This window comes from Anomalospiza imberbis, chromosome 13 (assembly GCF_031753505.1).
Source record: "Anomalospiza imberbis isolate Cuckoo-Finch-1a 21T00152 chromosome 13, ASM3175350v1, whole genome shotgun sequence".
NCBI lineage: Eukaryota > Metazoa > Chordata > Aves > Passeriformes > Viduidae > Anomalospiza > Anomalospiza imberbis.
In genome coordinates, this window is record NC_089693.1 from 11,350,955 (window position 1) to 11,378,144 (window position 27,190).

Genomic DNA, 27,190 nt, shown 5'->3' on the forward strand with positions numbered 1-27,190 from the left:
GCAGAACATTAATGAGAATTCCTGATAAATTTATTGTTTTGGCCCTTCACTAGGTCTGTAAATATTTACACGTAAATTGAGAAAACATTGCTATTAAAACCCATAGCAATGAGTGGACACTAACTATGATGTTTATGTATTTGGAGCCATTTATGGCAGATGAAAACTTTGTAATGCCACAGTTCTGTACAATCTGTCAAAATACATGTTCTGAACTATGACATCATCATTCTCCTGCTGAATGGTATGGATGCAGCAGTTGCCAGTCCCCCAACCAGATGAGGCATTTTGACCTTTTTTAATAACATGCTGCATCAAGAAATCAGGCCACTGTACACCATGATAACATTCAGAGCTCCTAAATACATGTACTTCTACCTTAAAATGGAATATTACTTTATGCCTATATCAAAATATCAGGGTAAACAAGGAAAGAGGAATGCACAGCAACATGAGGAATGCTGAGAATCACACTGTGAAGGTTTACAAGGTGACATTGTGATGTCAGCACTAGAGGAAACCATTAAGGAAGGATTCTTGATGTGAATTCCTGACCCTCTGAAAATCAGCTTGGCTGATGCCAAGATTTCATCGGTGCTGTGTTCCTTACTTCTTTTTGCTCCTTAAACAAAAGGAATGGAATATGCCTAGACGGCTCAGTTGATTGTGTGTCCCTCTCCAAGCTGGGGTTATTTACACAAGCTAATATTAGAAACATGTAAGTGGCTTTTTAAACCAGTGGTATGAAAATGCAGCCCTACTCCTTCCCCACTGAAGTAGCATGGCAAAGCACCTGGATTGCAGAGTGTGCATACTCCAGTACAGGAGTGCACCCTTGGAGTAAATGAGGGACAGATTAAAATATCCCTTTATCAGCTTCTAGCAGTATGACATCTGCACTGGAATGATGAATGAAACAGAAACTCAGTGGATGTACACAGTGATTCTTGGCATCTGCTACCATTTCTTTTATTGTTGGTTCTGTTACTGGACTGTAATTCTTGCAGCCTCTTCCCCACCACCATAATAATCAACTGTACCACAACTTGGCTCACCTCTCAGTCACACAGAAGCAACTGCAAAATCAATAAGATGACCTCAAAATAGAGGAGAAGAAATTATATCTATTTGCTTTAGCCTCCCATCTGCTAAGAAAAAACAGGCTTTTCCAATATCATCAGCAAATTCTGATATTTCAGAAACACACTTTCTCTAACCCCATTTCTGCTCTGACAGCAGTGAAAAGGTTAAGATGAGATCATGTCAACTTAGCTGACTATTCAAGGTTTTGCCAGTTTGGATCACAACCTTAACATTATTATTTAAATGTGGCTTTTGTATTTCATTACATACAAAGCAATTATATTTGCATTTACGATGCACCATAATTGTAAGACTATGACATTGTTCTGATGATAATGTTCATTGATCATTCATAATGCAGTTGGCTCATGCCATGAATCATGACACTCTTATCACCTCTCTCATTTTACTTGCTATTAGATGGCTTTATTTGCAGATTGATGCTTTAAACTCACACTTTTAATCTCTAGATGGTGTAAAATGCCTCTTACCATCCTTTAATGTACATCACTCAACTTTCCTGAAAGTGAGCTATTGTCAAAGTCCTCATAACAACCACGGCTTTTTTTGAAATGTGTGTTTTGGTGATGCAAACTAATACTAAAGGTAGCCAAATATCTTGCCCAACAATATTTATTTTCAACATGCTTATCACAGAGCTTGATGAAACTAAAAAATTTTGCATCATGGTACATTTCAATATTCTAGTACAGTTTTTCTTTTGGATTAGGTAGAATGCTCATGTTATCTGCTCTTTTTCTGGGGAAAGGGCTGAGGGGAAAGTAGAAGGTTCTGAGGAACAAGTAGAAAAATGAAAAAGCTATGCCAAAATACTGATTGCTCTTGTGTAGGCTAGAAGTGTATGGTATTTCCCTTCAAATTAGACTATAGTTAAATTGCATTTTCTAGCATGCTGCAATAATGACTATGATTCAGATAATCCTTAGCCCCAGAATCCTAAAGAGCTGAGCCACCTTCAGATTTTTCTTTAAATGTAATTCTTCCATGCTTGGGTCCTGGGTCATCTGTGCTTGAGTGTTTGTTCTGTAAAAGTTCAGCAAGGCAAACCTCAAACAAGTGCTCAGTGGCACCTGACCTGGCTGCATGGCCATGTCTCTTGGTCACCTGGGATGGGCTGGAAGAACTAAACCAGCAAGGAACCCAGAATGAGCTTCACAAACCACATCTGCCTGCAGGTGCCACATGCACATGATTTCAATGCCAATGTGTCCTAAAGTAAGATAGGAAATGGGAATGTGCTCTTAGTGAAATATCATTTTCAAGAAAAATTATTACTAATAGTACCCCCTGCCCTACCCAAAAAAAGCACCAACCTACAAATTTTACATTTTGCAGGAAATTTATCTTCAGTCCAAAAATAAACTTGACCATCTCTACATCTAATGATTGTCTATGCTATGCATTAAGAAACATCAGTAGTTTTAAGCCCTCCATTTATCATGAACTTCAGCTGCTCAAGGGAAGTTTCTTAAAGAGAAAATTGCTGCAATATTTCCCAGCAAACTAAAAATAGCCTCGATTTGATGAAACAGAAGACTAAGTTCTACCAGCATGATTGAAACAACATACAAGAAGTTATCACATAAAGAGGAAAAGATGGCAAATATATGGAAGAAATTATCACCTATGAGAGATTCTTCAGCTCTTTTACTTATAAAAGTATCCTCACCGAGTTTGATGAGAATCTGATTTCAATTTAGGAATAAGCTGTGTATTCTTGGACACACTTGGTTTGCCAGCTCCCAGGTTAATGGGGTCAAGCACAGCTAGGCAGATCCAGCTCTCTATTTTTATCTGCGTTTTTGAAAATCAGTTTTTACACTTCAGAAATTACATGATTTCCTCATACTGTGCAATTTTCTTGTAAAACTCTTTTTTTTTTTAGAAAGTCTGCAATACAAAGCTTTTGAAATATTCAGTAGTGCAGTGTTTGGATTTTTGCCTTTAAATTACTGGTTGACAGAGGGGCTACACAAACCCTCTAATGCCTGCAAGAAGGAAGAAAAATGAAAATAAATTAAATCTAAAGCTATACATACAACTCACTGATTTATACAGTGTGGTTTGAATTAGGGTCTATAAAGTCCAAAATTCTTTTTCTTGGGAGTTCAATTTTGTTTGCATATGAGGATAGCAGGGAAAGGTAGTGTGGCAGCAACAGAGTGATAGAGCTGGCAAAGGGAAGGGTGATGCAGAGCCTCAGATGTGGAAATCTATAAATAAGACTTTCAGATGAACTCAGGGTGGGTTGCAAATCTTCCCAAAGCTCTCCATTAGCACTCTGCAGTTGCAATTAGAGGTCTGATCTCACCTACAGAATATCTGTGGCTCTGGGCTCACTGCAGATATAAGCCAAATGCATTTGTAAAAACCACTGTTTTATAGCCTGCAAAATCCATCGGTTTTCTATCTCTATCAATTCCAGACATGCAGAGCCCACTGAGGGAGCTCTTCCAAATGTAAAGTTGTTTTCTTTAATGTCAGAATGATAGGTTAGCAGTTAAAGGGCTGCTTCTAGATTTTTGTATTATTCTTGTAGAATAATATTGCTTCTTTTAGAATCAGGAATGTTCCTGGGAACAGCATGGAAGGAAGCCAACACTTCAGGACCTGTGTGATAGCAAAGCCAACGGATGAAATTGGAAGGTGTCCTTCTCATAGGAAAAGGATGGCACTGTGCAGTGCTGTAGACATCCAAGTAGTTGCATGTAGTTGGTGCCTGTTAATGAAGTTTCTCTTTAGTTATGATGACTTTTGATGAAAGGAGTAAGATAAGGCAAGGGCTCATGAGATTTCATGTAAGTCTTATGAAGTTCAAGTTCACATTGATGTTTTGACAGTCAGCATAAAAGGTGAGTGGGTAGAAAGCTCATTTGAAACCACTTTGTAGAGTAAGTATATACATAATGAAACTATTGGCGTCTACATCAACCCTTACGCCACTGGTTTACTTGCCCCATACCATATTCTTTTTATCACACTGAGGCTATGTCTGGAGTTTCATGAACTTCTAGAACATGACAAGAGTCTTCTTTAATACTTCCTCAGTCACATTATTTACTTTACAAAATTCCCAGAGACTCCAGCCTAATCCAAGTCATGGGTATCTGACCAGCTTAGCAACAGACAGAGGCAATCCCATTAATGAGGAACCTAAAATTTAAGGCTCTCAGGTTTAGCTAAGGTGAGAAATGATGCAATCTGCCAAAATTCTCCTCCTGGGTTCATGACAGACTACACATTCCCTGATTTCCAGTGTCACTCCATAACCACCAGACCCTGCTCTCTCCCAAGCTGTGCACAGAAACAATGCCAAGACACGTTTCTCATCCTGCTTGGTTCCCTCTGAACAGCCCAATCCTATAATGGATAAACAACCCTGAGCCTGTTTGCACTGTGAGATAAATGCTCATCACCTTTCCCAATCCAAACACTCTCTGAATCAGCTATCCCAAAAAGCTTCCTTAAATAAACAACGCCATGAGCCCAAGGTGATATTAATGCAATCACATAGAAAGACACTTTCTTTTTAAAGTTTTGTGCTTTTTCAGCAGGAGTTTTGGGTGCAGAGTGTGGAATCACATTTAGGACAAGTCTAGAAAGCAAGAGAGATTTAGTGGCAATAGGACCAGCTGTTCAGTAGAAAGTGTTGTATCAGTTTACATCTATTTTTCAAATAATAACAGTGGGAAAAACATTGCAGTTGAGGATTTACGTTTGTATTACAGTTTCTTTTTTCCAGCCATAAGACTCACTGAATTGTACCATAGAGGCTTAATTTTTCACTGTGATTTTCTTTTCTGCAGTTTGCAAATTGTCTATTTGTAATTACTTTCAATTAACTTGGCTTTAGCCAATCAACACACCATAAACTGAACTTAAACAGTTATGAGCTGTGTTTTGTGATGAGAATTTATCTTTACATTAAGTGTTAGTTCATTAGAAAATCTGAGCTCTGGGAATTACAGGAGCTAAATACAAATTTTAAATTCATAGCAAGATAGTTCCATTAAAAAACATTTAGAGTTCTCCACAGCAATTATCAATTTAACTACAAGACCACTGATTATAACTGCTCAGTGTGGGTTCCATTTGGGTCCCTGGTACATTTTTCACACACACACACACACAAAAGACAATGAAGGATATGGTGAAAAATGTTCCTAAAGAGCTGGTAATAACACAGGTGGCTTAGCATCAGCTCCATTCCTTGGTAGACTTCAGGAAATGGTCATCTTCCAAATACATTTCCCCAAAAACCTTAAAAACGTACTCAAATGTATGCCAAAATATTAAGCTCATCTGTGAGTTTGTATGAAGTTCTGAGATTTTAATCTGACTCGCAGGAAATCAGAAATTTTTCATGCCTTGAGTCAAGCCAATGACCAGAATGGTAAGTCTTTTAAAATGTTGACCTTCTCTTAACTCCGAGAACAGGAGAGATAAAGGAATCTTCTCACAAATATGATAAATTGAGTGCAACAGGATACTGGCCTCCCTGTGAGAAGGCAGATATTAAAATGAAACTGTTTTAGGATTTTAGAAAGGAACACTATTTTAAGATACTGGATTATGAGTATTTAACTAGGAAAATGTAAAACATTTATAAATATCTAACAGCCTACACTGCTGGGATTGTGGGAGTAGAGGGAGATTTATTCACATCAGACAGGAGAGTCTGGAACCACAGCACAACCAGTGCAGCAGCAGCCAGCCACCCCAAGCAGTCACCTCTTGAGGGGGTGGTTTCCAAGTTACTTTTCTCTCCATTTTGGATTCACTATTAATGAGGTTGCCTTTGGGGAACCCGAATCCTTCACATCTCATTGACTATTTGCAGCATCATTCTCCATTCTCATTTGCTCAGAAATCAAAGTAGAAAATACTCCCCCTTGGTACCACAAGAGCTACACATATAATGATAATGAAAAATTAACACACTCAATGAAAAGCACACCAGGGCACAAAAACCTCTTCCAACAAATTAAAAATACATCCCTTTTATCAATAATATACCATTTATCTACTCTAGAGCCTGAAGAACAGATTTCTTCTGCATTAATATCACTCTAGGAAATGTAAAATAACTTTGTTTTTTCCTTTTATGTCTTGTTTCTGCAGAAATCAGTGATTATTCTCTAGTTCTCCCCTCCTGGATGCCCTTCCCGTTTTCTGGGCACCCTGCATTCACCATTTTCTACACAGACAGAAGCCAGTGGTGGATGTGGCCATATTTGTTCCATTCTTGATATTGTTGCCTTACCTAAAAGTCCTCTGAAGAGTTTTTTGTTTAGCACCAATAACTTCAAATATTCTATTCCTGTGAAGATACTCAAGCAGCTGAGCTAAGAAATTCAACTTCGAAACTTGGATAGTCCTCTTAATCAATTTCTTAGTAAGTACCATGAGCCAAACTTTCAGAGAAGTCCATTAAATATTGTGGCAAAAGCAGGCAATTATTTTATGAACATTGCCCTCTTTAAAATGCATGCTTGTATATCTGATAGAATGAGCAAACATATGAGAGTTACAAAGGTAAATTATTATTAAATATTCCAGTGTTAAAGACATTTGCAAAAATAATGTCCCTCAAATAAGCCATGACTGATAAAAATGCATCATGAATATCCCAAAACCTGAAGAGAATTGTAATTTACTGTTTTCTATGGTGTATGAAATTATGCCCCATTTGAAGGCAATAACAATAATTAGAGCTCATTACCTGATATAAGGACAATATAGAACAAAAGACAAAATGATGGGTCTACACTGCACTTCCTGAAGAGAAGGAGAGTCTTCTGACTATTTCAAAATGTACTTTCACCATAAAGATTATCATGTTGTCCAGCAGCAACAGCAGCACATTATCCAATCTTGCTTTCTTACTTTTTGGTTCATTTTCATTTGTAAGAACAAAAAGGTACTTCCAATTCAGCTAAAATAATGGTAAAACTTCCACAAATTTACTAAGCCAGGAGTGACTCTTCAGTTTCCAGGGGATCAGAAGTTACTGAAGCCTGCCATTCACCACTGTATGTGCTGTGACAGAGAAACTTTACAAGCAAATGGAAGCCTCAGAGCAAAAGCAGCAGCAGGTCCTAAACAAGCAATGGCTTTACCAGTGAAAGCCACAGCACTGAGAGGTGCTGGAGCTCCATTAACAACATGCCATACCTGAGCTTTTCCCTTTGGAAACTGAGTATTTCTACAGACCAGAATTGCCACACCTGAATGCATCAAACAATTAGAAAAGTCAGGTCTTTAGAGATCAGCATGGAAAAATGAATAAATTTGCACCCAGTTGTGTAAAGCTTTGCCATATGGTTACCACAGAATGTAATGGAAACTTGCTGTCAAACTCCTTGTGCAATAGGATTTGTGAATATAAGTTCCAGGTAAAGCTTTCAAATTGCAGGAAAATCTAATATGTTATAGACATCAGCAAAGTAATTCAGCCCCTCTACCAACTGCTACTCAAAATCAGGAAGATGTGGACCTGAAATGCTTTTGATGTTTAGGATGAACCACAATTTCATTTTTTCACAGATTTGGAACAACCTTGGTTATTTTAAACAAACACACACACCCCCAAAAAACCCCAAAAAATCTCCAAAACAAAACATCAGCCCAAATCCCCTTCAACCTACCTCCTCATCATTTTTTCCCAGCATGTTTTCCTATAACCAATGAAGAAGAATATATTTCTGGCCATTTCAGCACGTATTTAATTCCACTGAACAGAAAGCACTGTCTGCACATACATAAACTGCTTTGATGAAATTGATTGGCTACTTCTGAAAATCTTTGCAATATCAGTCTGTTGACAAAAATTTAGACGTTTCCTTTAAAGGCCAGGGATTACTAATACATCTTCAAGTTAGCTCACTCCTGAAGTAGATAGTGATATAAAAATTACTTCTCATTATTTGAGATAAAATGAATATGCTCTAACTGGGATCCAGCTGCAGAAACAAAAGGTCTGCCACAAACATATCATCAGATCTCTTGCATCTTCCTGGCAAAGCTTTGTGCTTGAAACAAAAGCACTGTCAAAAGCATCGTGGCAAGATTCTGCAAGAAGAAAATCTTGTTCTATAGCACATTCCCTTTTGTTAACACCTGCCCTTTCCCTTTGTTGTCGCTTCACCGAAAGCAATTAAAAAACGAATGACAACTTTGCATTTTCAAAGAAGGAAATCAAGGTTTGGTGTGAGTTTCGGTGAGTTCAATAGAGCATCTCTTAAGACTGTGAGGATACACTGCAAATAAAATAATATAACAACTGACTTAGATACTGATAGATGCTGTGGATAAATGCATATCTGTACCATATTGTGTTCAGAAGTAGTCTTAAAAGTTATTGGAATATATTAAAAATTACCTATTTACAAACATGATCAACTCTGAGATTTAGACACACATTTTGCCCCTGACTTCATATTCTCTATGGATTGACTAATTTTATATACATAAAGATAATCAAGGAAATAAAAAAAAAAGCTTCTTTTCTAACAGAGAGAATGTGCCACCGTGGGGAACCTTTGGGAAGTTTCAGTAGATGAACCTGATTCCATTTCCTGGTGCTTATCTGCTGTGAATGTGAGGATAGACGATAGTCCCCTAGATTCATTCATGAACTGTTTTATGAATGACTCCACAGTATTTGTGGTGACAGCTGGAGGTGCAAAATGCTTGCCAGGAGAATTCTTCCTTTGAATACAATTTACAAAGGGAGCCATATGCAACCCTGTAAGAGAGGGCAAGACAAACCCCAGTCTTCTAAAGAAAGCAGACATTTCTTCATCTGCACAAAAAAAACCCCAAAACCAAACAGAAAACCTACAGCAAAAAACAAACAGACAAAAACATATAAAAATTGAAAGAATCTTAGGCAGAGGATTTAATTTTTTTTATTTTTAAAGAGATTTTCCAGAAAACATTCCAAGAAAATCAAGAGTAATTTATGCTGACTGTTCAGTGAATGTAATTATTGGTAAAGTCTTTCTCAGTATTCAGCTAATTATTTCATCACCTTTAAGCAAGCTGGGGAACTCAGTGCTCAGGAAAACTCTTGAAATTTTACATGTTTTTCTCTGCAGCATGTCACTGGGAAAAAAAAAGTTTTCCATTTCAGCAAGGAGACAAGATGCATGCTGCATGTGGCACCAGCTGATTTTTACCGTTGAGAACCACATAATCATTCATAGTTATAGCTTAAGTCTTAAATGTGAATTCATTCCATTTGTAGGAGGCTGCTGCCTGCACACTGCACTGCACCACATACTCAGTCATCCCAGAAAAAAATCCATTTGTACTTTCTTAGATTGGCCATTTTGTTAAAAGAGTAATGACTAAAAAATATTTACATTTTGTTGGTAAAACTATTTATCAAGGCTTCTTATAGAATCATGGAATTGTTTGGGTTGGAATGAACCTTAAAGACCATCCAGTACCAAACCCCTGCTGTGGGCAGGGACACCTTCCACCAGCCCAGGTTGCTCCAAGCCCTATCCAACCTAGCTTTGAACACTTCCTGGAATCCAGGGGCAGCCACAGCTTCTCTGGACAACCTGTGCCAGGGCCTCACCACCCTCAGGTAAAAGTATGGGAGTTTATTAAAAAAGGATTAGGGAAAACAGAAAAACAATACAGTTTCTATAGTTCTGTTTCATTTTTACAATCAGCAATACTTGCATTTTCATTGCTGCTTTTCAAACCATTCAGCTGAATTCACATGTTTTTCATAGGGGTTATTTCCTTAATAACAGAGGTCACAATGAAAAAGTAGCATTTCTTTTCATTTATGGAAAATATAAAGACACATGTTTCCTTGGTGGTTAAAAGCTCAAGTTCATGCCTGCAACTCTCCAGCACATTCACATGGCACCTCTCAGGGGTTTCTACTCCTGATTAAAAAAGGCCGGGTTTTTTGTGTGGAACACTATGAGTGATCTGTACTGCCTGACCTATTTATGGATTTATTGCATCCCGATCCATTTATGAAAAACAATGAACCAACCAGTTCATCTCAAGACATGAAGCTTTCAAGAATGATGCCCATGTGAAATTCTGCACTGTGTCAAGTTAGAAAAGGAAGATGCATTAAATCAACACATGAAAGATGTTTTTTCCATAAGTTATTAATTCCTGACTGACTTAAACCAACACTGGCCTGACAATAACACAGTAGTTGCAAGAGGGCAGTGAGGTCAACAGGAGACAAGATGCAAAAGCAGAATCTCAAGACCAGAATATTAGGGTTATACGCAGACTGAAGGGGTCCAAAGCAGAACTACTCTGCAAACAAAGCTCATCTTAGCACATTAGGACAAGCAGACAGGTGACTCCAAAATGGACAGATTTATTCTAAAGCAGGAACTTTTGAAGGTTGAATATGGCAAAATGAGAGCAGACAGATAAGGCTCTGCTAAACCAGACCTTCCCCAGGCAAGAGCAGTGTTCACCTGCTGTCATCTGCCATTGTTTGATACAGCAGAAATCAGTTGAAAAAGCAATTATTTGTGTCAATAGCTATGCTTGAGTGAAAGGAAAAAGTCCATAACAGACAAGGATTTTAAATAGCCTGCTGCACTGTAATAATGTGAATGTATTCATATGCATGTGTGTGCATGGATTTGAAGTGATCCACTGGAAGAACCAGGAGTTGTAAGCCATCCACTGCAGCAATCTGTGTTACATACAGTGGAGTACTACCAGCTCAGTTAAAGTGTTATCGAGGTGACTTGAAAAAGTCTTTCCATTGGTATTGTCTATTTACACATGTCTGAACCCAAGACCAAAGCAGAGCTCACTGGAGGGTTTGCCTGTGTGTCTGGAGGGAGCCACTGAGCAGTTCTGAATACACGGTGACACTGCAGGTGACTGAACATGGAGCTAAGCAATGAGGACTTTAGGTTGAGTTGCAGAAACTAAAGCAGCTTTGTAATTTTAAATTCATGTTGTACTGTGTATGTACTTGTACTGGTGTTGATAATGAAGTCAGCTTGAGCTCAAGAGGCAAATGGGTCATTTATCATGCATGTGATGCCATCCTATGCAGACATCAAACAAATGAGTCACATAAGTATAATGCAGCACTTTATAATAAGAGGATTTTTTTTTGTTTTGTCTCCATTTAGTCATTGATAGAAGCACAGGATTTCTTCATATTCATCTTCTATTGTGATAAGCTCACTAATTTCCATGAACAGCAATGTCATCCTCTCACACACCACATCTTTCACACCACAGTCTAAGATGCAGCAAAGGCTGTTGTTTTCCTGGCACGCTACTTAATTTGAAGACTTCTATTTTCCTCATAAACTTATTTCCCCCATTTGAATGTACCACTTGCATAAGTACAGCCTTCCTCAACTTGAGAAGACTTGAAAAAGACCCTGTATCAGTCCAAAATTTTTGCATCCTTTGAAGGCAAAGCCAAACAGGCCAATTCTATAAGCAACCTCAAATTGTCATAGTACCCTCTCATATTTCTGATATGTCTTTCCATTTTTAGCCAAGATCCCCCATTCCACTGAGCTACCAAGAAACTGTGGGAAAACAGCATGTGCAGTGGCCCAATCTGACTTCTGCCATGGGAGAACTCTTATTTCCTGCATTCACCACTGTGGACTCACCTAACATGAGACAGAGCCAGAGAAATTCACATCAGAGCTCACAGAGGCATTAGCTAAAACAAGGCCCCATGTTATGGCCTTACCTTTATCCTAATGCTGGTCTTAGTCCTTTTCTCTGACCAGGAGATTATTATTTCAAGGAGACCTCTGTGCAAAACTCCCACTAACATATCAATTTTGGCAGTCGCATGTCTACAGCTGAAATGGGAGCTTATCTCTGGGCATTTAACAGAGAACAAATGATTTTTTTTCTCTTAATTATTTATAGATCATTATCCTTTCTCCCTTTCTAGTGTCAGTGTGGATGTTTGGATTATTGTAGTCGATATAACAGTTCCAGTAATGTTGTCTCAGAGTGATGCAAGAACCTGGGGATATCAATTTATAGTGTGCTAGTTTGATCTCTGCATACAGTGCAGCTTCTCCCACCATTATATAGAAAAATAAAAAGGGGGTGGGGGGAAGGGGAGGAGGTTCACTTATATCAGGAAAACAAGGCCTCTTTTTTGGACATAAACACGGAGTAATGACCTCAGAACAAAAGAAATGGAAGAAAATGGCAAAAGCCTTTTGTGTTACTATTGTTTAGGAGACAGTCAAAGGAGGGGGTTACAGCATTAGAAACATAAATCACATGAGAAATACATTACAACTGTGCCATTCTCTACTTCCATTACAGTAATGGAGCTCTATAATAACTTCATATTGTCCTGTATTTACAGAGACATTATGATTTAGTCTGTGTTGGAGAGTCAAGAAATCACTACAAAAGAGCAAGCGTCAGAAATTAATGAAGAACATGCATGAACCTGACAGAATAAATAGATGCTGAACTACAATTTGGTGAGAGCTTGGGGACATATTAAGGGAGACGTGGGAGCAACTCATCAGCAGGAAAGGATTCAAGCATATGGTGACTACGCTCTGAAACAAACACCAAAATTCCTAATGGTGGCAAGAGCAAGAGGATTATTTTGTCAGTTTAACTGACTATGCACTATCTCCTCAGAAAGAACCAGCACAAGAACAGCTTTAGGGACAACACCAGAGCAGTACAGATGAGCACAAGGATGGAAAATGGGTTGTGGGAAAGCTGAATAGTCAAGCCTGTGGCAGTCCCATAGCTCTCTTGAGCAGGTCAGCAGACAGAGGAAACGGGATCTGGAGTGCAGTGGGGGTAGGACATCTCCATTCTCAGGTTTCTCGCCACACTTTCCTCCCTCCACTGCCCCTGGTGTCTTATCACAAATAGGGATGGAGTACACAAAAGAGACCAGGTCAATTGGGTTGGGCCAATTTTGGATCCAAACTATATTCCTATGCAGCTGGGACATACCGGGCAGCCCAACCCCTTGTCCACACACACGTATCACAGTTCCTCTCCTCAGCCACTTGATCCATCTTTTCAGATCAGTAATGTGCTCAATCAGCCTGGCCTAGTCCCATCTTTCCTCTTCAAGGTCCAGCTTGTCTCTTATGTCCTCTGTCTTGCTTAAGCACAAAGGAGTTAAAAACAACCCCAAATCATGACACCTTACATGAGTGTATCAGTAGGGGCAGAGGGGGGTGGCAGAGGACTGACACTTTTGGGAGCCTGTTCTACACTCATGCTTCCCTCAGGCATGCACAGGCTGTGGGCTGAGTCCCCAGGACACTCTGTGGCAGCCAGGTGAGGACTGCAGTGGGCTCCAGCTGCCCTTCCAGCACCTCCATGGCACTCCTGCTCCAGTCAGAGGAGAGACAGGAGCTGGCTTTGCAGCTGCAGCACACTTTCAGATGAGAGCACTTCAGAAAATTTTGAAAATATCAATGAACATTTTGGGAAACACTAGCAATTGCTCAATGGAGCTTACAGTGGATCTTCCTCCATTTCATGAGTGAAAGAAATAAAGTCCATCTAACATTGCTTAAGGTAATACAAAATCTCATCTTTGTTATCCAATATTTCCTCTGCACCCTCACATCCATAAAAAGGTTATTTCTTAAATGAAAACATCATATTTGTCCACCAAAAAGGAAAAATACAAGAAGGGTACTTTTTAGTATCCTAAAATCTTACTATATCCTCAAAGAAAAACAAAAAAGAAATTAAGTAACAGGAGTTAACAAGCAGGTGTTTTTTTCTTTCAGTAAAGGTCAGCAATCCCAGAGCAGGAAATTAATCCCAATTAGTAATGATATTTTGTCTTGATATATCATGACACTTTTGATTTACTGTGTTTCCAGGACGCAGGCAGCAAATGTTAATGATTCAGTTTGCTGGGAATTTATACTCCTGCTCATTTCCCATTTGCTGATCTGTTGCAGCTCGTCAAGTCTTGGCTGCTTCAACTAACGAACTGACGGCCTCGCAGGAATAATGGTGTGTTCTGCAAGCTTCATTTTTTTTTCATGCCATCTGCAAAAATGCAGGTTCCTCTATGAAAAAAAATATTCCTGGCAGCCAGAAAGGAGTGATTATGATCATATAAATGTCACTTGTAATTTGTGTTTCACTTGTTTAATAGTGTTACTACTAAATGACCGTTTCTGTAGAGAACAAAACTAATTATAGAAAATTCTGCATTTTTAGGGGAAATTCATGAAGGGAAGCATACCTACTTTTGTTCATTTCTTCAAAATCTTCTAATAGAAATGATGTATTTTTACACCATGATTTATCTGCCCAGCTGGTGTAGTTTGAATTAGAGCTATACAGAATGTTTCTCTGGAGGCTTGTGCAGGCAGTAAACATCACTTTTCTTATACACAGTAAATACAAACCCCATGCAGACCCATTACAAATGTTGCACCAAATGTGTGGGGAAATCTTCAAAACTTATAGCAATAAGAGTTTTATGACATATTATTCTGTGAAATGGTTTGTTACCTAATTGCTGTTTACTGAGAAAGTTTGATAAACACCTTGCTGAACCTATTAAAAGAAAGGTCATTGCAATTTTCATGTATACTCTATACCACACTATGCATGCATTTAAGCAATGTTTAAATCAGCAATAACAATGAAATTTAGGCACCCACCATCCCTGAGAAAGTATTTTAAGTGAATCAGAAAACCTCCAAGTACATGATGTTACAAAAAGACCAGATCTTTTACTACTACAGAAGGACTCAGTTCTTAGAGGTTGCACCAGTGCAAAATCTGCTCTCAACTCCAGAAGTAGCCTTCAATCTTTCTTGAAGTCTAAATTGATTATTTGGGCATTATACAGATTTTTACCTCAAAGTACAACTAAGGAGGCACTTTCCCAAATGTATTAATGACATTTCTATTTAATAAATTAAGAAGCCTTTAAACTGTTTAAACTAATTTCTTCATGTGTTAACAAACATGACAGAAACTTTCTACAGAGAGCAAATCAAAAGCAATATCTTTTTAAAGCTTAGCTAAAAGGAGGAAGGTAAAAAACAGCTGAAAAGCCTTTTTTTCTCCCTTCTTAAATAAAAAAGAAAACTGTTTCCCTGAATTCAGCCAAAAGCAATACAGTGTTGCTGCACTGCTATAAATAACTAATTACAGAGCACTAGTCTGCACAGTCCATGTCCTGCAGATGATCAGAGCCCAAACACCAGTTTGTCTGCATTAGGCAAAGCAGCTGCTTTGCTGGTTAATGGTGCACAGAGCTCCTGTGGCCCTGCAGTGATACTTGGCTGAAGGCTCCCTGGGTTTGAGGAGAGGATCCTTACCTCCCTACCTCACCTTGCTAGCAAAGGCAGGAAATGTCAGAAACACAGCACCTGCTCCAAAGCAAACTTTAAACCTCTGAAGTGCAACACTGACACCAAGACAGTACCAAAAGCCTAAGTAATAACTACAAGTAATTCAAGCAATAAAGCAGCTTGAGTTGCTGGGATCCCCCAAGCACGTGGGCTGACCTGTTCAAAATGAGCATCATCCAGGGAAGGGCAAAGCTTCAGAAAAAGGGTACCTGTAATTATAGCTTTGCTGTGTAATGATTGCTGTGACTTTACTGAAGATTGATGTGCTGCGCAGAACAAGTCTGAAAAAGATGCACTTGGGATGATGTTTTCCAACCTTCTCCACACAATGCTGTACCTGACAAAGCCCTGGATAGTATGTGATGCCCTCCAACCAGCTGCATGCACATTAACCCACAGAGGAGGCTGAGCTGCTGCAAATCATGAACCAAGGTCTGCATGGAGCTTCCTTCCCCTCCTCCCACATCAGAATTTCAGTCAATGTCAAACCATCCCAGTACAGTTTCTGCTAAGGCAGCCACTATTAGATTGTTCCAAAATGTTCAGTCTGAGCACAGGGCTGGAGAAAGTACTGCTCAAGTTCCAAATGTGTAATAATTTCTGTGACTAATTCTAAATACTTAATCAACCTTGCACACATATTCACAGTGAAGATCCAAGCAAGCACATGTGCCAAGATGTTTTAAACCATGCAGAAGAGAATGAAGGCAGAGGTTTGTCATTAAAAGAGAAGGAACACAAGATATTGAGCAACATGCACACCACATCATTCAGGAAACATTTCCCTTGAAATTATTACTACAAGGCCATTTCTTCCATCAGTACAAACGGGAATCTCGAGAAAGATTATATTATGCTATATAGCTTATGCAAGTACTGTTAAAATCTCTGCAAAGGGACCATGGGATGGCAGTAGTTAACACATTTTGAAAATATCCCCTCCTTTTTTTCCACATGCTGAAAACCAATCTGGAGCTAGTCAAAACCAAGACCAATTATAGAACATGGTTCTCTTTCAGGACATTGCTCCATCCACTACTTCCCCCTTAAAAAAAAAAAAAAAAAAATAAAACCCTGAAGCAACTATTTTTGGATGCAAATATTCCAGGTTTCCATGTTTAGAAGCTAAACAACAACAAAGATATGTAACTTTAGAAACTTCAGCTCTAAATATAAAAAATTACAAATAAAGGGACCATATAGACTTTGGTAGATACTGGATCTAAAGAGGTCATTCATGAGTGGAAAAAAAACCAACATCACCCCACCACCAAAAAACAAACAGGTCTTTGATGGTTTTTTACCATGTAGACATGCCCACAAATATTTTTTTTTACTTGCAAAGAACTGTAAAGTGTGGGTTCTGTAATTCCTAGATTGTGGAACAACAAGCAACCAATATGCCTTTTACTCTCTGCCTTTGAAGAGAAAATTCAATTCAATTTTCAATGTAAAATGTTTAAAACAACCTAATGGAAAAAACGACTTAGGACTGTGAAATACCCTTTAAAACAATTTAAATTAAATATCACTGTCCTTCCTTCAAGGCACTACCTATAATTGATTTAATCTTAAGTTGTTTCTTCCTAGCACAGTAATTGCCATTGATTCCAATTAATATTCAGGTGGCATTTCTCTATAAATAATTACTGGCCAATTTATTTCTTTCAAGTCAGACCTTCTTGCTGTGACCATTATTTGTGGTTCTGAGATAGAGTTTTATAAGCACAGGAACACCTGCATCCCAAAGCTGGGTTAGACTTCAGCCAGGGCAACACCTAAGAGCTTTATGGGCCCACACCATGGTGTGACACAGAGGTCTGAGCCAGGTGATGAGTGCTGCCCCTCTGTGCAGTGAATCCAGAAGAGAATTCCTGAGGCCCAACTCGTGCTGAGCACAGCTACAGAGCAGAAAATGAGCTTTGGGGGGAGAAGTTTCTCTAAATCCTTCCCTGTCTGCACAAGGAGAGGCAGGCCTTGGAGAGGTACTGGTGTCAAACTGTTATTCTAAGCCCTGAATCCTCTTGCCACAGCAGCACATAAACCAGCCTTGAAGAAGACTGAGAAGGAGTCAGGGAAGGATTTCCTCTTCCATTCAGTGGTACTGTGGTTAGAGCCCTTGCCAGGACATGATTTCAGGGACTCCAGAAGGGACTCCAGACCATGTCCAACAAAGTGGATAGGACACACTCTAGCTTTTGCTTCTCATTAGTCTCAGGGACCCTTCTCAGTTCTTTACACTCCATCCTGGCCAAATGTCATAAAACCTGAATAATCAGTCGAGTATATTCTCCTTCTGTGTAAAATTCCTTCCTGCATACACCAGTCCTTTTGCCAGTCATGTAAAACCCCAAAACCCCTTCCTGAAGAAATTCAAGATGCCAAGCTCATCTGGCCTGCTGCTCAGAGGAAATGGTGCTTCTGCTTGCTTGGATCTTCACTGTGAATATGTGTGCAAGGTTGATTAAGTATTTAGAATTAGTCACAGAAATTATTACACATTTGGAACTTGAGCAGTTGGAACACACAGGATTGAGCTGCTTCCAACATAGTCTGCATTTCTACTCCTGCCCATAAAAGCTGTTTTATTGCTAACATTTCAGTGTTTTTCTCCCTCTCTTCTTACTCATCCTCTGACCCCAAATTTCTTATGTATCCTGGCAGGCAGCTTTCATGCTCTAGCTATTAATTCAGGACTTTTGCCATTACCATTAAGTTTTCAATATTTTATCCAGTTCCTGCATTTCAGTAAAATGGAGTCAACTCTCCTGGTTTAGATCATTCTGTTTTTGAAACCCTCAATATAGCACATTCAAAAACCACACAAAAATCCAAACAAAAACAACACATTTGTTTGCACTATGAAACATTGATTTTGGACACAATATTATTTTAAAAAATCTTAAAACATGCTGCACTGATTAGTTGTGCTGTAATGTGAACATATTGGCTTTCTAGTAAGGTTACCCAACAAAGCTCTTCTGAATGTCTGTTCAGATTGAAGGCATAAGCATTCCCTTGTCAGTGTAAGTTTTTTACAGTTTACTGGTGTTTTTTGCATTTGTCCTAAAAAGGACAAGATCAGTATCTTTTAAAAGAGGTTATAAGTTAAAAAACAAACCAAAATCAAACCAACCTGGATAAAGTTACTTCAGCCCTACTGCTAGCAACCAGTGGAATACTTGGAGGCTGTTTTCTGAAATCCTGGTGCTACCAAATGATCTGAGATTTGTCATAAAGAGCAGCAGGACTCCTCTTCACTTGTTCCATGCAATTTAATAGACTCTGAATACACAAAGATTTAATATCATAAATGAAAAATGCCTCTTTTCCTTGTGCTCTTGCTGACTCCAGTATATTAAAATACCTTATATAACTTCTGGCAATATGTATAATATACAGTACAGATATAATGGCCATAGATAACTTCCTTGGTTTGAATACGGCAAGATAAAAGTTCTACTGTCAGCTGGGTTTCCACAGTGCCTGGATTATAATGTGTCATAGTCCAGGTGCAAGGACAGCACACAGTTAGACTCTGTTGTCCTGGGCTCTACACTAATAAACGGTCATGTTTCTTTACCTGAAATCAGTTCAGCTTAAGTCCACATTAATTTTTTCTCTAGGCAGTAATTCTCATTCCAACCTCAGATTGACACAGGATTCTCTTTTCTGCTTCTGGTCTGCTGTGTGACCTTTATCACTCTTGGCCAAGCCCATCAACATGGACATTCTGATGCCCTTACTGCCAGGGCCCAGCTTTCTGTCAGGTTTGCAAAGGGCAAGTGCTTTACACGGATTTTTATGGGATATGGCATCAAGGAATTGTCAGATCCACAGATGAAGGAGTGAATACTTCTTTTTATCTCTCTAGAATTCTGCAAAAAGAAACACTTAAATCCAAGCTATCAGCAGCACTTATGTCTACAGAAACCAAGTACTTCCAACCATATTTAATGACTACAAGGTATCTATTATTTCAGCTCAGAAATTCAGGTTGAAATGCCATATCCAACACAAGAAATTCTAGTCTGATGACAGGTCCATCTAGCTAGAAAATGCACCTTTAAATTGACAGGTCACTTGTCACCCAAAGAAAGATAATCAGATCAGAAAATAAAGATTCACTGCCTGTAGTGATGAACTAGAAAGAACATGCCCAAGGATGTCACAATTTTTAGCCACAAGGGAGAAGAGAAAAATTCCTTTCCTAATCACGTTTTCTCATGTTATTTTCCATCTGAAGTATGTAAACTCATTACATGTTCCCAGGATCGTGTTTGTGGTGCTACTGAGGAAAGGGAGAACAGAGATCACTCTCTGAGGCAGAAGGAGCAACCAACTTCTATTTCAGTCTCACACCCACTAAACCTCTGATGTTGGGTTTTCTTTCAGTGTACCTCAATCAAACTGACCAATTTTTCAGGACACTGGACACTTCTGTGCCCAAGCCCACTGCAGATTATAATGTGTTTTTCATGGTTCTGTACAACATTTTTCCTTGAAAAAGAGGAAGAATGTATATCAAATTTGTCACAATTTGGGAAGTTCTAAGATCTTTCAAACATTTCAACCAGCTGGGCTCAGAGTCCTCTTACTGTATTTCTTTTGTGAACAAGATTCTAAAGAAAATAAACAACAAAAGTATCTGCAGGTTGTGTACCAGAAATACTCCATTTTCCAGCCAACTGCTCCAGCACCTGCTGAGCCTGTGGGTGGACAACTCATTGTTAATACCTGCAATTATTTAATTGTGTGAACAATCACATATTTATTTTTGATTTTCAGTAGTGCTAATTCTTAACAAAAGGCATAAAGTGAGCTATAATGATACTTTTTCATAGCAAAACAAATGGAACAGGTGGGATTCTAGGAAACCTGAGATATCCAAGCACAATGAAATCCTATTTCAATATAGAAGGGTAGAAAGGCAACAGTGCCAGGGTCAGAACATTGCTTGCTATGAAATACACTCAGCTTATTTATATAAAACAATTTAATCCCCTCCTCTCCTACCCCCAAAATAACTGATGCAAGCAAACACGAATATGAAATAAAATGATGTGATTCTTTGGAGTCATTTCAGGAAATTGCAAATGTTTCTGAAATGAAAAATCCTTGCAAAGTCAATCAGCCGTTGCTGGGAGGTCAGCAGGGAGCTGTGCTGTGTCAGCCTATTTGCTCAGTGGTGCCAGGAGGTGCAATAATGAGCTGATAGACCAGGTTTAATCACAAGGATCTCTATTAAAAAAAAAAGGCAAAACAAAACTAAAAATTAAACATCACAAAACCCAAAACAACAACAAAAAACCAAACCATAGAAATTTTCCAAACAACAAAAATCATAATTATTTCAGAATTATGAAAGCTTGTCTGAGATATTTCCCCATTGAAAAATTAGGCTGAGCAATGAATGCATGTCAGTCCTGTCCTCTGTTTTATATTCCATCTTATTGCATTAAAATTCTTGCTCATGCTCCTCTAGATCAATCGTAAATCTACCAATGAATTCAAGAAAGCAAGAGAAGGCACCAAATCTGCCTTTTTTCAAATGTGTAGAGTGTATTCAAACTACAATTATTGGTTGCTAAATTTCAGAAGTTTTCAAACATTGTACATATACATATAAATTGCTTTTGGATGTGAGTAAGAATAGATACACAATTTGCTTTCTTTCAGGTACACAAAGGGCTAAATAATAATTCCAGGGGGAAAAAACACAACAAAACTTTTTTGAAAGCAAAAAGAACAGCAGTTGAAACAACATGGATACAGAGACAAATATAGAAAAACAAGAGAGAAGGAAAGAAAGAAAAAAACATTATTGAAAGGCAAACATAGCTGGAAATAGGTAAGATCTGTTGAAAAAGTGTATTTGACACATCACAAAAGGTAACATGTAGAAATCTGACCACAGATTGCCCTGAGTTTAGATTAGGAATCCTTTGAAGCAACAGAAAAGCAACAAACAGAGTGAACCTTGTCAACCAATTTAGTCACACTTTTACAAATTCCTGTTAAAAAATGCTTCTGCTAATACCTTTGACAGTGATTGAGTGACCTAAATCCCTCATTCCTGACAATCAGCAAACATGACTAGGATCTCATTCCATCATGGTCTGTGATGAACTTTGGAACTAGGGAGAGGAAAATCTAGAAAAATATGATTTTTTGTAAGACATAAGCAAAAAGGGCATAAGAGCATCTGAAAGCTTGATGAAAATCTAATAGAAGAAGAAAACTTTTCCCTCCAGTATTTTCACAGCTCTAAGTGAAATGGCAGCTTTGGAACATCCACCTCGCACATCAAATTCTTCCACATATCTCCTAACAGTACTACTAAAGAGGAAGGAGTTAATTCCAAGAAAATGATCATCTAATCATTGCTTTTGGAGAGGTTACCCTAATTTCAGAGGAATGTAGTTTCATGGGTCTTGCAATTTATTTTTATACAGCCAGGAATAATCACTCATATGAGAAACTATTAAACAGATAAATTGACTGACTGTTCTTTTCTTTACTTGAATTGAATAACTTTACTTGCTTAAAAATTCACCATAACAAGAACTTCAGGAATAGAGATCCTTGGAATAAAATTGAATTTTCAATCATGATAGAAATTTGAAGAGCCAAAGTCATTCAATTCAGGCAAAAGGACACACAAGTGACTAAGGCAGTTAGCAAATACACATCATTTAAGAAAATAACTAAAAAGGTGAAAATAAATATAAAACACAGATCAGTTTGGAAGTTAAAAACAATCAAAAGTTACAACTAATATTATGGATTAAAAAATAGGACAGAAATAACAGAGGACTGACAGAGCTCTCCAATTCCTTTTACTCACTCCTTACTGTAAAAGCTTGTGAGTAAAATTAATACTTCCAGGAAGCAGATATTTCTCACCATAGCTAAAGAGCTCCTTTTTCACCAAAAATGATATCAAGAATGGCCTCAACTGACAGATACAAATGCTTTACATCTTCAGAAAATATTTGTTCTCAGACAGTTTCTGCATGTAGATTCCTTTCACTACAGCATATACAAAGCTCACAAATAAATAATTTATTTTCTCGTAGCAACAGGCAAGTTCAACAAGTACCAAGAGAGCAGACAGGTGATAATAAACAAAACCTTGGAATTTTCCAAGTACAAAGGACTAGACCACATATTTAAGACTCAATAATAATGCTGCTCAAAGGCCTGTGAGTATCAGCCCTGTGAAAGGAATGGAACCTGGAGCTCAGCTTTGATAGTGTTAACAGGTTGGGTTGTTTTATTTTTTTTCCTTTGTAACATATTTCAATCCATGGACCACCTCTTGATTAGCAAGGTGCCTTTATGGATTTGAAATGAGACTGACCTGCTCTTCACATTCCACTCCAATTCTGAGATCTTTTTTAATATCCTGCAAAGAATCATCATCTGTGCTCTGATTTGAAAACTGTAAATAAAGATGACTGTCACCTGTTCAACTTTAAACTCTTAGCTGCTTCACATGGTTGCAGAAGCAGCTGTGGTAGGTCTGAAACAGAAGGCAGCAGGAAAGACAGAACACACAATGCCAAGCTTGACAGAGGGCAGTAAGAGATTTCCAAGTTCTCCAAGTCCTGAAAGAATTCATTCTACCTTCTTCTTATGTGCTGAACTTTGGAAATATCACTGAGTACTGAAAATCTAGCAAAAAACAAGAGACCTCACACTATTTTTCTTCAGTCTAAACAGAAGAAAGAACAACATGTCATTTATTGAAAAGCTACTTGAAATGCTACACCTGTGTGGTGGGAAGAGTGCGTGGGAAGCAGAAAGAAAAATGTTAGTGCTTACAATTGAACTTTCTCCTCCTTTGCTAGAATCTTCAAAGCCCATAGTCACACACCTAAGCCTCTTGATCCTCACTTCATGTAGATGAGGACCAGCTGCAAAATTCACCTCTGATAAGGAGCTGGTGTAGTCACCTCACTTTTATAGAACAAAATTAAAGCCTGAGCAAACTCCTACACAGGTGTGAAGGGGAAAGATACCAGTGCTGCCTCCTTGCCAGCCCACCAGACCTTTCAGACAGGTGTTGCTGACTTTCAGGGAGCACTCGAGGGGAGAGCCAAGCCCCAGGGCAGGGTGAGAGCACTGAGCCTGTACATCCTGTGATTCCAAAGTCACAGAGAAGCAGCACAAGGTCCCTGCATTTCACCTGAGCAAACCTAGCACTGGTGTACTGTCTGATGCTGCCTCTTAGTATGAGTATACTGACACGATAGGTATTGAAGGCACAACTTTATTAAAATGATAATTTTTCAGTTTTTTACCACTAAAGATATTTTTTTCCTAATTTAACTGAAAAGAAGATTAAAAAAAAAAGAGTTAGCAGCCTGTACAGTGCTTAGTACAGTAGTTAGATTTTCTTGGTTTTTTAACATGGCACCTAAGAAATCCACATGCAATTTGAACCTATAAAACCAGATGATACTTTTGGACATCCAGGGGAAAAAAAAAAAAAAGAAAAGAATACTCTGAAATTTCTTATGATAAAAGTCTTCCATTCCTAACAACATTAATCCATTTTAAACCTGCTGATGTAATAGCCTACAAAGCTAATTCCTAGCAGGGCTGTTGTTGGGGTTAGGAGACTTTGGGTGCCTGGAAGGGACCTGGAAAAAAAACAGATGTAAAGTGTGAAAACAGATTAGCAATGAGCATATAGGATGTAAATTGGTGATAGAAAGCATAAAAAGACTATAAAGAACAGTGAAGAAAACTTTCAAATTAAGAAAAAGATTTGACAGCTTGAATCTTCTCCTGCAAATATCTCCCATCCTCTCCCTTGAGAGAGCGTAATTTTTAATTTCTTCCATCAAATCCCATTACTCTGCAGTTATCATGTTTGGAGCTCTCCCCAGGAGAAGGGGGAACAGGCATTTCACACTGTTGGTGCAATCCATTTCTGGGCAGACCTGCCAGCCACTGTAGTTTCTGGGACTCATGCCAGCAGGGATAAGTCTGCTTGTCAGTATAAATCCTATGTATACATAGGCCATAAACTCATGCCAGCCTTTTTTTTTTTTTTTTGGTTTTGCCTTCAATTCAACAAAACTCCCCCATTAGATAGTTTTATTTTCCTTTATATTGAATTGTCCTTGGAAACCACAAGAGTTTATAGTTTCAGGGAAAGAAGAAGAAAAATACAGCATGGATTGGAACTGGTTTTGCAGATCCTGTGAGATTTGCTAATGGTTCAGGAGGTTTGAAAACACCCAAAGTCAACAAGAATCCCTCAGTCCTGCTCAGGAGGCAAAACTGGCAGGCCTGCATTTTATTGGGTGCTACCCTCACCTGGTGCAATTTTTCTTCCTTAGCATTTTCCAGAGGACTAAGGCAGTGGGTTTTGCTGCCAGAAGCTGGGTTTTGTACTTGCCACCCACACAGAAGAATCTGTTTGCTATGGTATTTGTGCCGCGTTGTGTGACATATGTTTGGACGTCTCACTCCCAGAATGGGGAGTCTCAGGCAGTGGGTAGGAGGAGGAACAGCAGGCCAGGGCCTTCTGCTTCTGAGTGGAAGAGTTATGAAGCTCCAAATGGTTTCATTTTTGTGTTTCTGAAGAAAAGCATAAACAAGGGCAAAGAATAGAGGGAAGAGGCAGTGGCGAGTAGGAGGACTTTACGTGTATGTGCCTGAATGCGGGCATAAATATGCATATACATACATACATATATATATATATATATATATACACACACACACACTCCCAGCTATGAACAGGAGGCCAGTCTCAGGAACCCAAGATTTCCCCCACCTCCTAAATATTACAGAGGTATGAATAAAAGAAAAATAAAAAACCCAAACAAAGCAAAAGCAATTGGACTAGAGATGGTTCAAAGCTAGAATCACTGCTGATTGCAGTAAACTCACAGAAGTAGCTCTTTGCTTTCTCAGAGCCATTTTAGTTGCACCAAATTGTATTGTTTCTACTACAATCCAATGGACTGTAAGGGGAAAAAAGTCTTCATAGAAAAATCAACAATTTTTTTTCCATGAAAACAGTTAAACAACAATTTTTGAGTTGTTTCAAATAAACGCACCTTTATTCCTTTCATTACAGTTGTTAAAGGAAAATGTAAGTGTTTTTGAAGGTGGTTTACACAATGCACAACCCTCCTGGAGCACTTCTGGCACAAGGCCCGGTGGCATAAACACATACATACACATTTAATGGTATTTCTCTAAATCACTCTTCCAGCACAACTATTTATATCTGAAAGGGTTCACAGGGTGACTGGAAGATCACTTTGTTCCCCACACCAAGAAAATCTAAAGCAAACTCATCTGATTTACAGACCTCTCCCCTGATCTTTTCGTGCCTTACATTGTCACTTGTGCTATAAATATTACAGAGTTTTGAAGATATATCAAAGATTCAAGTTTCCCCAAACCTTCAATAACAACAATTTTTGAAGCCTTTTCATAATTGGAATTGCCCTCTGTAGTCCTCCTCATATGTTAATCTAATTTTGTACTAAAAGATTTTCTTAAAATATCCATTAAGACACCAGATTATTATATTTTTAGTAAATTACATATTTTGATGTTCTTTTCACACAAATGGTGGGGTTCTTTTAAATTCACCCAGAATTACCATCAAAAGACTGAAAGATGTGAAATTGCAGCATAGGCTTTGTGGTAATATTCTTCCCACTCCTGCTATTTAACTACCAAGCAGTTACAAAGACATGTAGGAAAGAAGAGGTGGATAAATTAAAGGTTTGAGAAGGATTACCAGAGAGAACCCAGGACTCTGTCAAACCCCTAGTAAATGGCAATTACACTCCTGTAAGGAAGGCAGGGGAAAGGGGCTTTGTCATGGGTACAAGGCACAAGAATAAAACAGGGAGCAAGAACATATAATGGAAGTTTTCAGTGGCAGGGAACACCACTGCTGAAGCTGGGAAAAACAACTGCATTCTGCATCTTGAGGTCAACATTGAAAAGCTTCAGAGAACACACCTGTAAGAGCAGAAAGGCTTGTGCTGCAAATCAGGTACTGGAAAAACTTCCTGCCATTCCACTGCACGTGATGAGCAAGGCAGTAGGGCAGCAGAGGAGGAGGAGAAATGATCAAGTTCTTGGTCAAGATAGCTTTGTTCACTGAATTTCCATTCACCATTGTCCCCACAGCTCTTTCACAAAATCACTTTCTCCATGTGAAAGGAGAAGCGGGAACTTTCAGATCAAGGTCAAAGCACACATTTATGCATGCCTGGCACTCATGAGACAACTTCAAAATGGAGGAAGATGGAACAGTTACACCTGTTTCATGACACTATGGCATCCTGGTGGAAAACCTGTTTACTTAGTAAGTTTGCTCCATTACCTCTTCCTCTACCCACCACTCTGCTTAATCTCTGCAAATCCCTCTATCCAGGGATTCCACATCTCCCATTTCCTCTCTGCAATATGCTTAAAATCCTCTCTCTGTATTTTTTATCCTCTTCCTCAACTTAATTTGCACCATTTTCTACTATAGCTTTTGCACTGCAATCACAGAAAAGCAGGGGAAGATGTTATTGTTTCAAGTGTTTTGTTCTTCAAAGCATCTTTCAGCCAATTGCAGTTGCCTGGACTGGCTAGTGAACCTTAATGTGACGGTAAAATTTATTTTTCTGTTCCACAGATAGGAGAACATCTCAGATGCTTTTTTTACCATGTTTTACATCAATACATTTTCTGCTTAA

The 27,190-nt window shown here is 38.6% G+C and overlaps 2 long non-coding RNA genes across 3 annotated transcripts in view; both read left to right on the plus strand.

The window, feature by feature from the left end:
* LOC137481935 (uncharacterized) overlaps positions 1 to 27,190 on the plus strand; it is a 458,003-nt gene that overhangs the window by 428,617 nt on the left and 2,196 nt on the right. The window lies entirely within an intron of this gene.
* Positions 301 to 12,817, plus strand: LOC137481932 (uncharacterized). Of its 2 annotated transcripts, none has more exons than XR_011003769.1 (3): positions 301 to 718; positions 3,664 to 3,802; positions 12,464 to 12,817. It is a non-coding gene; the product is annotated as an uncharacterized lncRNA (long non-coding RNA). The 2 variants fall into 2 exon arrangements; XR_011003770.1 differs by lacking the exon at positions 12,464 to 12,817 and adding an exon at positions 4,182 to 6,291.